At 41.1% G+C, this 11,294-nt stretch overlaps 1 protein-coding gene across 4 annotated transcripts in view; it reads right to left on the bottom strand.

Moving 5' to 3' along the window:
• The window catches only part of LOC122474716 (centromere protein P), a 231,176-nt gene that overhangs the window by 114,967 nt on the left and 104,915 nt on the right, over window positions 1-11,294 (bottom strand). The gene's annotated exons all lie outside the window — the stretch shown is intronic.

Genomic DNA, 11,294 nt, shown 5'->3' with positions numbered 1-11,294 from the left:
CTGGACCGTACTGGTAGGGGGTGGGGGGTGTGGAAAGCCTCTACCCAGGAGACGCCAGTGTCAAATTGCAGCTGGTTGAGAATAATGCTTTATAGGAAATTTACTTAATTTCTTAAACTCTGACCCAAGTTTGGAAACCTAAAGCAAACAGTTACTTTTGTTTATAAAGCTGTAGGGATAAGATCCAAGTGTAATTAAGATAATAAAAGTTAACCACCAGTAGTGACATAACAGGATAAGCCCAGGAATACAGAGTTTGAGTTGGAAGAACAAACCCAGAAATCCAGCTCCATTTATAGCTCTGGCAAGTCAGTATCTCTTTGAGCCAGTCTCCTCATCTACAAAGGGCAGTGGTGACAATACTGATCAGTTATGTTGCCATGAGATTGAATGACAAAATGTATGTGAATTTTCAAGGAATGAGAAAAAAATAATACTAAAATTTGTATGGACCCACAGAAGACCATGAATAGCCAAAGTAATCTTGAGAAAGAAAAAAGCTGCAGGTACCACAACACCAGATTTCAAGGTAAACTACACAAAGCTGTAGTGATCAAAATAGTATGGTTCTAGCACAAAACTCATAGATCAATAGAACAGAATAGAGAGCTCAGAAATAAACCCATATTTATAGGTCAATTAGTCTACTACAAAGGAGGCAAGAATATACAATGGGGAAAAGACAGTCTCTTCGATAAATGGTACCGGTACCGGGAAAACTGGACAGCAACATGCAAAAGAAAGAATCTGGACCAGTTTGTTACACCATACACAAAAATAAACTCAAAATAGATTAAAGACCTAAATGTCAGACCCGAAACCATAAAACTAAAAGAAAACATAGACAAATAATCTCTTGAACACTGGCCATAGCAACATATTTATGGGTATGTCTCCCCAGGCCATGGAAACAAGAACAAAAATAAACTACTGGGACTACACCAAAATAAAAAGCATTTGCACAGCGAAGGAAAGCATTAACAAAACTAAAAGACAACCTATTGAACAGGAGGAGAGATTTGCAAATGACATACCCGATAAAGGGTTAGTATCCAAAATATATAAGGAACTTATACAACTCAACATGAAAAAAGCAAACATCTGATTTAAAAAAGGGCAAGAGTCTGAAGAGACATTTTTCCAAAGAGGACATTCAGATGCCAACAGACACATAAAAAGATGCTCAACATCACTCATCATCAGGGAAATACAAATCAAAACCACAATGAGGTATCACTTCCCACTTGCACAAATGGCTAAGATGAAGAAGACAAGAAATAATAAGTGTGGAGGAGGATGTGGAGAAAAAGGAACCTTCATGCACTGTTGGAGGGGATGTAAATTCATGGAGCCAGTGTGGAGAACAGTATGGAGGTCCCTCAAAATTAAAAACAGAAATACCGTATGAACCAGTTAATTCCACTACTGGTTGTTTACCCAAAGAAAATGAAAACACTAATTTGTAAAGGTAGATGCACCCATACATTTACTGCAGCATTATTTACAATAACCACGATACAGAAGCAGTCCAAGTGTCCATCCATAGATGAACAGCTAAAGAAGATGTGGTGTATACATCTTTTTTATGGCTGAATACTACTCAGATGAATACTACCAAGACATAAAAAAGAATGAAAACGTGCAATTAGTGACAATATGAATATACCCTGAAGGTATGATGCTAAGTGAAATGAGTTAGAGAAAGATAAATACTACATGACTACTTATATGTGGAATTTAAGGAACAAAACAAACCAACAAACAAAAAACCAAACAGACTTAAATACAAAGAACAAACTAGTGGTTGCCAGAGGAGATGTGGGTGGGGGGATTAAGGATACAAACTTCCAGTTATAACATAAGTAAGTCACAGGGAATATAGTCAATGATACTGCAGTAACGTGTGGTGACAGATGACGAGTATGTTTACCACATTGAACACTGAGTGCTGTAATGACTTGTCCAATCAGCAGAAACTAATATAACAGTGTATGTCGACTATACATCAGTTACAAAAACAAAATGTGAAAATGATTTGTAAGCCACAAAGTTTCATAAAATATGAGTAACTGTTATACTGGACAATTACTGACTGATGAGAAAAATTAAAGACTGTGATGTCCTTAAAGAGATTGTATTACATTGATAATCATATTAAAATTAAAATATTCTAAAGTTCCAATGATTTCAATAACCCATTTTACTACAATGTATCATAAAAATAAAACTGTGATATCATGTCACTTACAAGAACATAAGAAAAGTCAAAGTTCACTGGAATTGTAAAAATCCAGGTCTTGAAATTAATAATCAAATTCATAAGGTTAGAATTACCTAAACAGCACCTCGGTGGCTCAGTGGGTTGAGTGTCCAACTTCAGCTCAGGTCTTGATCTCACGGTCCATGAGTTTGAACCCTGCATCGGGCTCTGTGCTGGCAGCTCAGAGCCTGGAGCCTGCTTCGGATTCTGTGTCTCCCTCTCTCTCTGCTCCTCCCTGCTCATGTGCACATATGCACATGCACACACTTTCTCAAAAATGAATAAACACTAAAAAATTAAAAACAAAAAAAACAAAAAAAAATTACCTAAACAAACAAATCAGTCTATTATCTCAGTAGCAGAATTTAAATTAGCTAAGTTAACCTTTTCCTTTTTTTTTCTTAACGTTTATTTATTTTTGAGACAGAGAAAGACAGAGCATGAATGGGGGAGGGTCAGAGAGAGAGGGAGACACAGAATCCGAAGCAGGCTCCAGGCTCTGAGCTGTCAGTACACAGCCCGACGCGGAGCTCGAACCCACGAACCGTGAGATCATGACCTGAGCTGAAGTCGGACACTCAACCGACTGAGCCACCCAGGCACCCCTAAGTTAACCTTTTTCTAAAAAAGAACAAAAAATTTCAAACTGCTGGAAATGATTCCTGCAATCACTGCAATTACTTTCCTATTGTTAATGTTTGCTCTTCATCCCACAGCTGTTAACCATTTTTGGTTATAAGTTTACAAATAAACAAATCACTAATAAAAATTATAAACAACCAAAGTTTTTTGCCACAAACCCATTTTATGGTGAATATAAAATATTACTCACTTGAAATCCATTAAAGTTTGGAAACAGATGAATCATGACAACTTACTGGGTTTATTAAGCACTTCAAGATAGAAAAAAATCTCAAGGGGTAGCTGGGTGGTTCAGTCGGTTAAGTGTCTGACTTCAGCTAGGGTCATGATCTCACGGTTCATGAGTTCAAGCCCCACATCAGGTTCTCTGCTGTCAGTGCAGAGCCCGCTTCAGATCCTTTGTCCCCTTCTCTCTGCCCTTCCCTCACTTCTACTCCTTCAAAAATAAACATTAAAAAATATTACATTTTGATTTTAATTAAATTTCTTTTGTTTTTTTGTGCTTTTAGTGTCATAGCTGAGAAACCGTTGTGTAATCCAAGGTCATAAAAACTGACATCCATGTTTTCTCCTAATATTCAGCAGTTTTAGCTCTTACACTTCGGTCTGTGTTCCATTTTGAGTTAATTTCTGCATGTGGTATGATGTGGATATCCAGTTGTCTTAGCACCTTTTGTTGGAAGCAGATCAGGATACAAACTATGTTCATCACCCCAGAGGCTCGTCCAAGCCCTTCCCAGGCCACACACTTTCACCTCCCCCTCCTCCCTCCCCACCCCAGCAAACATCCATTCATTAACTCCTTCCACCAATCAGAACTTGGCCACCAGCAGCACAGCTCACTCCTTAAAAGTTTCTTTTTATAAATTTGCTGAATAACTGCTAACCTGAGGAAACATAAGGGCAGTTCTGCTTCCTGGGTCTGTAAATCCCCCTCTCATCCATATGCCTAATCACTTCAATACCTTGAAGAAACCAAAGTGTTCCTCTCACCTAAAGGGTACTTGTAGCAATACTATATAATTCCACAGAAAACACAGAGGATGTTGGACTAAGTCTCAAAGGTGACTCTTAAGAATTCTAAGCTGGGATTGAAGGAAAGGGTTGGCTACAAAACGGTATCCCCCAAGAAACAGAAGGACAAAGATGAAGTAGCATCTGGAGCAAAGGGACCAAGAGAACTCTGCAACTAGAAACAGCTTCACTCAAGTTCCTCTGATGAGCAAACTGTTTCCCCAGAGAGAACAGGAGACTTAAGACCCGTGACTTATGACAAGCTGTGCGGACTAGCCTCTGGGGCTGGTTAGTCACTGTGACCCTACAGCTATGGGGAGTCTACTGTCTCTGCCCATTTTGAGACCACAGAATAGCCTATCTCTAATTCACATACCTTAAAAAAGATACATATTTCTAAATTTTCCCCCCCAAAACGAGCCCATTGGGGCGCCTGGGTGGCTCAGTTGGTTGAGTGTCCAACTTCGGCTTAGGTCATGATCTCACAGCTCGTGATTTCGAGTCCCGCATCGGGCTCTGTGCTGACACCTCAGAGCCTGGAGCCTGCTTCCAATTGTGTCCCCACCTCTCTCTGCCCTTAACCCACTCGCATTCTATCTCTGTCTCTCTCAAAAATAAATAAACATTAAAAAAAATTTTTAAAAAAGAGCCCCTTAAATTTATTAGACAATTACCGAATTTTCACCATGGGAGGGCAGTCTTATTCTAATATACTGTGCAAGCCTGAAAATACAGACAACAGACATTAAAAAAAAATAATCTTAAACACTACTTTCATATTTTAAAAAGTTAAACACATGATGGGGGCACCCGGCTGGCTCAGTTGTTAGAGCATGTGACTCTTGGTCTTGGGGGTTGTAAGTTGAAGCCCACATTGGGTACAGATCACTTCAAAATAAATCTTTTAAAAAAAGGTGAACAAGGGCATCTACCTAGAAGCAGTCACACATGGTCTGACTAATAAAAAATAGGAAATTCCTAATTTCCTAATAGGAATTAGGAAAACAAAGGAACGGAATATCTGAAAAATGGACAAGCAGAATTATGCTTTATATACTTATAGAATATCTAAGTATCCTCACAAGACTATACAATCTTGCAAGCAAGGGGCGCCTGGGTGGCTCAGTCAGTTAAGCATCCAACTTCAGCTCAGGTCATGATTTCAAAGGTTTGTGGGTTTGAGGCCCACATCGGGCTCTGTGCTGACAGCTCAGAGCCTGGACCCTGCTTTGGATTCTGTGTCTCCCTCTCTGCCCCTCCCCTGCTCGCACTCTGCCTCTCTCTCTCTCTCTCAAAAATAAATAAACATTTAAAAAAAATTTTTAAATCTTACAAGAAAAGAACAGTAGCTAGCATTTACTGAGCCCATACCATATGACAACAATAAACTAAGCATTTAAATGCAGTGTTCAAATACCAAGCACTCAATCATCATGTTACCTTATGACAGCACACGCACGCACACACACCAGTTCCCCAAATCACAGAGAAACACAAAAAAGCTTGCAACAATGAAAACAATTTAGAAAAAGAACAAAGTTGGAGGATGTATACCACCTAATGGCAAAATGTAATATAAAGCTGTTGTAACCAGTAAGGCTACAATAGAACAGAACTGAGAATCTAGAAACAAACCTGTACATTCACGGTTAACAGATTTTTGGTGACGATATCAAGGTAATTCAATGGGGAAATAATCATCTTTTCAACATATTGTCCTGGAAGAGTTGGAATATTCACGTGAAATTCACATGCAAAAAAAAAAAAAAAAAAAAAAAGTGAACTAATTAGACCCTAACCTCACAATGCATTCAAAAACTAACTCAAAATAAGGGCACCTGTGTGGCTCAGTCAGTTGAGCGTCCAACTTTGGCTCAGGTCACAATCTCACAGCTTGTGAGTTCGAGCCCCGCATCGGGCTCTGTACTGACAGCTCAGAGCCTGGAGCCTGCTTCGGATTCTGCGCCTCCCCCTCTCTCTGTCTCTCCCTTGCTCATGCTCTGTTTCTCTCTCTCAAAATAAGTAAATATTAAAAAAAAATAACAAACACCTAACTCAGATCACAGCCCCAAATTTAAGAGATAAAACTACAAACTTCTATAAGAAGATAGGAAGAAATCTTTAACCAGTTAGTCAGGCAATTAAATTCTTAGACTTGACACCAAAAGGCATGAAAAAACTATAAAAGAAAAAAAAATAATTTGGGCTTTACAAAATTAATGTATGTGTACCAAAAGATGCTATTAAGAAAATGAAAAACTTGTGCCATGGACTGGAAGAAAAAAGATTGTAAGCCATATATCTGATAAAAGGACTTGTATTCAGAATATGTAAAGAACCCTTCACTCATAATAAGACAAACAACCTAATTAAAACAGGCAAGGGGCGCCTGGCTGGCTCAGTCAGTAGAGCATGTGACTCTTGATGTCAGGGTTGTAAATTCAAGCCCCATATTGGGCTCTGAGATTAATTAAAAATAAAACCTTTAGGGGCGCCTGGGTGGCTCAGTCAGTTATGCATCCAATTTAGGCTCAGGTCATAATCTCACGGTTTGTGGATTCAAGCCCCGCATCAGGCTCCGTGCTGGTGGTGTGAAGCCTGCTTGGGATTCTTGCTTTCTTCTCTCTCTCTGGCCCTCCCCCATTCATGCTTTCTCTCTCTCTCTCTCTCTCTCAAAATAAATAAACTTAAAAAAAAATAAATAAATAAAATAAACCTTTAAAAAAACAGGCAAAATTTGCTATACATTTTTATTGTAATTCCTACCAAAATTCCACCAAGATTTTTTGTAGATTGAGATGATGTTATTCCAAAACTTATGTGGAAAGGCAAAGGAACCAGAACAGGCACAATAATTCTGGAAGAAAGGGAAGACTCGTTCTATCTGATTTCAAGGTAACACCAGATGCTGAGGATGTAGAGACAGTGGATCTCTCATACTTGGCCAGTGGGAATTTAAAACGGCAAACAGTTCATAAGATGTTTTAAAACTAAACATGGGCTTACCATGTGACCTAGCAGTTAGAGTCCTCAGCATCTACCCCAGAGAGATGGAGACGGATGTTCACATAAATATATGTATAGGAGTGTTTACAGTATGTTTATTAGTAATAGCCCCAGACCAGAGCAACCCACAGTCTTCAGCAGATGAACAGTTAAACCACTCATAAATACATCCTTTTTAAGGAACAGTAGTAACGAAACAGAATAAATTGATATACAACCTGATCAACAACCTGTATGAATCTTCACAGACTGATGCTGAGTAAACTGTCAATTCCAAAAGGTTATATATTATATTATTCCATTTATATAATATTCTTTTTTTATTAAAAAAAAATTTTTTTTAACGTTTATTTATTTTTGAGACAGAGAGAGACAGAGCATGAACGGGGGAGGGCCAGAGAGAGAGGGAGACACAGAATCGGAAGCAGGCTCCAGGCGGGGCTCGAACTCACGGACCGCGAAATCGTGACCTGAGCCGAAGTCGGACGCTTAACCGACTGAGCCACCCAGGGACCCCTATATAGTATTCTTAAAATAACAAAATTGGAACAACAGAATAGATTACCTGTCAGGAGCTAGGGAAGGGAGGGAGACAAACAAGACATTTCTGTGGCTATAAAAGGGTAACATCCTTTATTTGATGGCCGCACCCTCAATATCCTGGTTGTGGTAACTAACATACTATACAGTTTTGCAAGTTTTGATAACTATGTTATCATTAGGGGAAATAGGCTATAGCACACATAAGATCTCTCTGTGTTATTTCTTACAATGTGTAAGTGTCTGCAATTATCTCAAAGTAACATCTTTAATTTAAAAAATCAATTAAGAAGTACTGATTACAGTAGAATGTAAGGTATCAGATAAATCAACACCAGGGGCCACGTTAAGGATGGTTTTATAAAATAACCATATAGTTGGCAGACAGCTCAAGAGAAAAGGGTGGAATGTCCAGGAAAAACTCATTCTGCTGTGGGAACAGCGGCCTTTCACACTGAACAGGGGAAAGCGGTTGTTCAAGGGACACCACTGGGACATGGGGAGAGCGTCCGCAAAACATTCAGGTGAATGACACCGTACAGGAACTATAAATTCTAACAAATCAGAGGTTTGAGGGCAAAAACTAAAAACAATGAAAGAAACCGCAGTGGTCCTAGAAGAAACTGTGGGAGAAATTTTCTGATAATGGGGAAGTGGGGAAGGTGGTTCTGACTCTGACACAAAAAGCCATAGAGCCTTAAGTAGAAACGAAGAAACTCAACGTCAAGTCTTTGTGGCAAAATGGTCACGAGCAAAGTCAAAGGACAAATGACAAACTGGAAAATAACAGTTTTAAGTCACAGCACATAGGCCTAACTTCCCTTATAAAGAAATCCCAAAACTTAACCAGAAAAACACCTACAACACAACAGAAAAAAAAAGTAAAAAAGACACAGACTGCTCCAGAAAAAGCCGCAGACACAGATGTAAAATGTCAGAGATATTCCAACAGACTCACAGTAAGAAAAGTGGATGCTCCAAGCACGGCACCACTTTCACCCACCAGATCACCCTGATCAAGCAAGCACAGCAAGGAGGATTCGACACGTGCCCTTGATGCTCTCCGTGGAGAGCGTGCCCCTGTCTGCAGATTTATCCCTCAAGTGTAGCTGCACACACATGCAATGATGTATAAAAAGTTGTTAATTGCATCAGCGCTTATATTAGGAAAGGATTAAAAACATCAAAAATTTGGGGGTGCCTGGGTGGCTCAGTGGGTTGAGCGTCTGACTTCGGCTCAGGTCATGATCTCACGGTCCATGAGTTCGAGCCCCACATCGGGCTCTGTGCTGACAGCTCAGAGCCTGGAGCCTGTTTCAGATTCTGTGTCTCCCTCTCTCTCTGCCCCTCCCCTGCTCATGCTCTGTCTCTCTCTGTCTCAAAAATAAATAAAAACATTAAAAAAATTTTTTTAAAAAATAAAAAATTTCATGCAAGAATTCTTTCTAAAAATAATAATTTTTAAATATATATATATATTTGCTTCTAGGTGCATAAAATAAGTCTAGAAAGATTCACAAGAAAATAACCACACTATTCTACTGAAGGTTTCAAGGGCCGTGAAAGTGTCCCTGGAGTCCTACAACGTATGGGTCCTTAGCAGTGACTACTGGGATGGGAAGCAGGGGGTTGGGAATAGAAGCTGCAGGGAGTTTTCGTGGTATACCTCGTGACATAGAAATATGTATTTGGTGTCGGCCCCCAGTTCCTGACATACAGGTCCTAAGTCCTTGGAATTTCCTGGGTGGTAATGGTATCTTTTGTTCTAAGGAGGTGACTCTGGGTGGGTTCCTTGATGGCTGGTGGTCATAAGAAAGACCTGCCATGATGAGAAGCTTGGAACTTTCAGCCCCATCCCCCATCCTCTGAAGAAGAAGAGGGGCTCAAGATTGGGTTAACCATCCATCACACTTACATGCAGAAGCCTCCACAAAAACCCTTCAATTCAAGTCCAGGGTTCAGAAAGATCTTTGGCTGGTGGGCATGTCCAAGAACCGAGAGCAGAGTATACCTCAATTCCAAGGGGACAGAAGCTCCTAGACTTAGGGCCTCCCCAGACCTCACATTATGTATCCCTTCATCTGGCTTTATGCCTGCAGCCTTTACCATATGCTTTATTAAATAATAATTCAATAAATATAAGCATTTGAGTTCTGTGAGCCATTACAGCAAATTATAAAACCTGAAGAGGGGCTGTGGGAACCTGCAGCCTGGCGGCACAGAGATGGTGGGTAAGCTGCAAACCTACTAGTTGTGCTGTGCCTGGCATCCAAGGTGGGGACAGTCTTGGGGGAGTGAGCCCTTAACCTGTGGGATGTGATGCCAACTCTGTAGAGACAGTGTCAGAAATGAGTTGAACTGTTAGGGTACCCAGCTGGTGTCTGAAGGAAGAGGAAGGAGCAGGCAGCTGGAGGCCAGAAAGACAAGTCGCCCGGTCCAAGAATGGGCAAGAGGTAGGTGTCAGAATTCTTTAAACGAGAAGGTCATGTTTGGAATGTATTTTTACTTATTTATATATATTTTTTTAATTTCTTCTCCCCCCCCACCCCTCCTCGGTTTTATACCAAACATGTTCACATGTTCTACTAACTGAGCCAGCCAGGTGCCCCTATCTTTGGAATTTATTTTAAAATATGAGGCAACACTGGAGGATTCTAAGCAGAAGCACTGTACAGTTAGATTTACTTTTATAGAGAATAAATTGAAAGATGGGTTAGAGAGGGAGATGTGTGAACACAGGGAGACAAGTCAAGACACTACTGCAACATCTCAGGGAGAGTTGCTGGTCACTGGAAAAAAGATGGTGGCAGGAAGACCACGAGACACAGACACAACAAAAAGAGAGTCCTGTGCTAGACCACAAAGGGCTCAAGTAGCAGACCCAATCTGACAGTGAGACCGGTGGTTCTCAAGTTTTCACGGCACCCGCAACACATGCTAACAGTGTAAGTTCCTGGGGCTGCGTCTAGAGCTTCTGATTCTGCAGGTCCAAGGAACGGAGATGCTGCCACCTGAACTTTAAATCAGCAGCCCCTGCAAATTCAGACACGGATGGCTCTTGCGCCACACTCTGGGATGCACTATTTAGAGAACTCCCAGACTTCTGGCTTCCATCAGACAGTGGGTGCAGTTGGGACGGGGCCACCAACTATGGGAAAAGAATGGAAGCCAGTCAGCGTGGGCAGACGCACAAAGATGGACACTGTCTGCCGGGCACGCGTGACGTCGAGTGTTCAGACTACTGAAGGGCTCCCTGAATGGTCGCTCTGATGGAGGCAGCTCATCGGCGAAGGGTCATATGTGCCTCCCAAACTGATCTGATGTGGGATGCTGTGAGGCTGAGGCTTGCAAGCATGTCAGACCTAGACGCTGGTCCTGGCTGCCTCTCTGAGGATACCCTCCCTGCCCAGATCACTCACCCCCGGCCATACTGTCTTCTCCATTCTGATACCAACTTGGCCTGCTCCTTCACTATATTCAGGTCTTTGCAAAACTATCTAAAATAGTAGCTTCCTTTCTTAAACCTTTTATTAACAGACGTTTACTTTTTGGAGCAATTTTAAGTTCACAGCAAAACTGCGAAGGTACAGAGATTTCCTATATCTCTTGCTTCCTGGTGCTATAGGTGCTCCCAGCTCATCGTGAATGCTCCGTGTCCCAGTCCTGCAATCAGTCATTTCTTCAAGGAGCCTGGTTTCTTTCACTGGAGAATGGTGTTTGAGGCCAAGATCTGGCTGTTTGCTGCTGTTGGACAGTCACTGCTTCTCCGCGCTCCCAGCCGACAGAGCCAGGAGACAGGTGTTGTACCCCGGCCCGTGCGCACACACACGTC

Source organism: Prionailurus bengalensis, chromosome D4 (genome assembly GCF_016509475.1).
Source record: "Prionailurus bengalensis isolate Pbe53 chromosome D4, Fcat_Pben_1.1_paternal_pri, whole genome shotgun sequence".
Classification (NCBI taxonomy): domain Eukaryota; kingdom Metazoa; phylum Chordata; class Mammalia; order Carnivora; family Felidae; genus Prionailurus; species Prionailurus bengalensis.
Note: the sequence above shows the minus strand (reverse complement) of the source record. Positions and strands in the feature narration are given on the sequence as shown.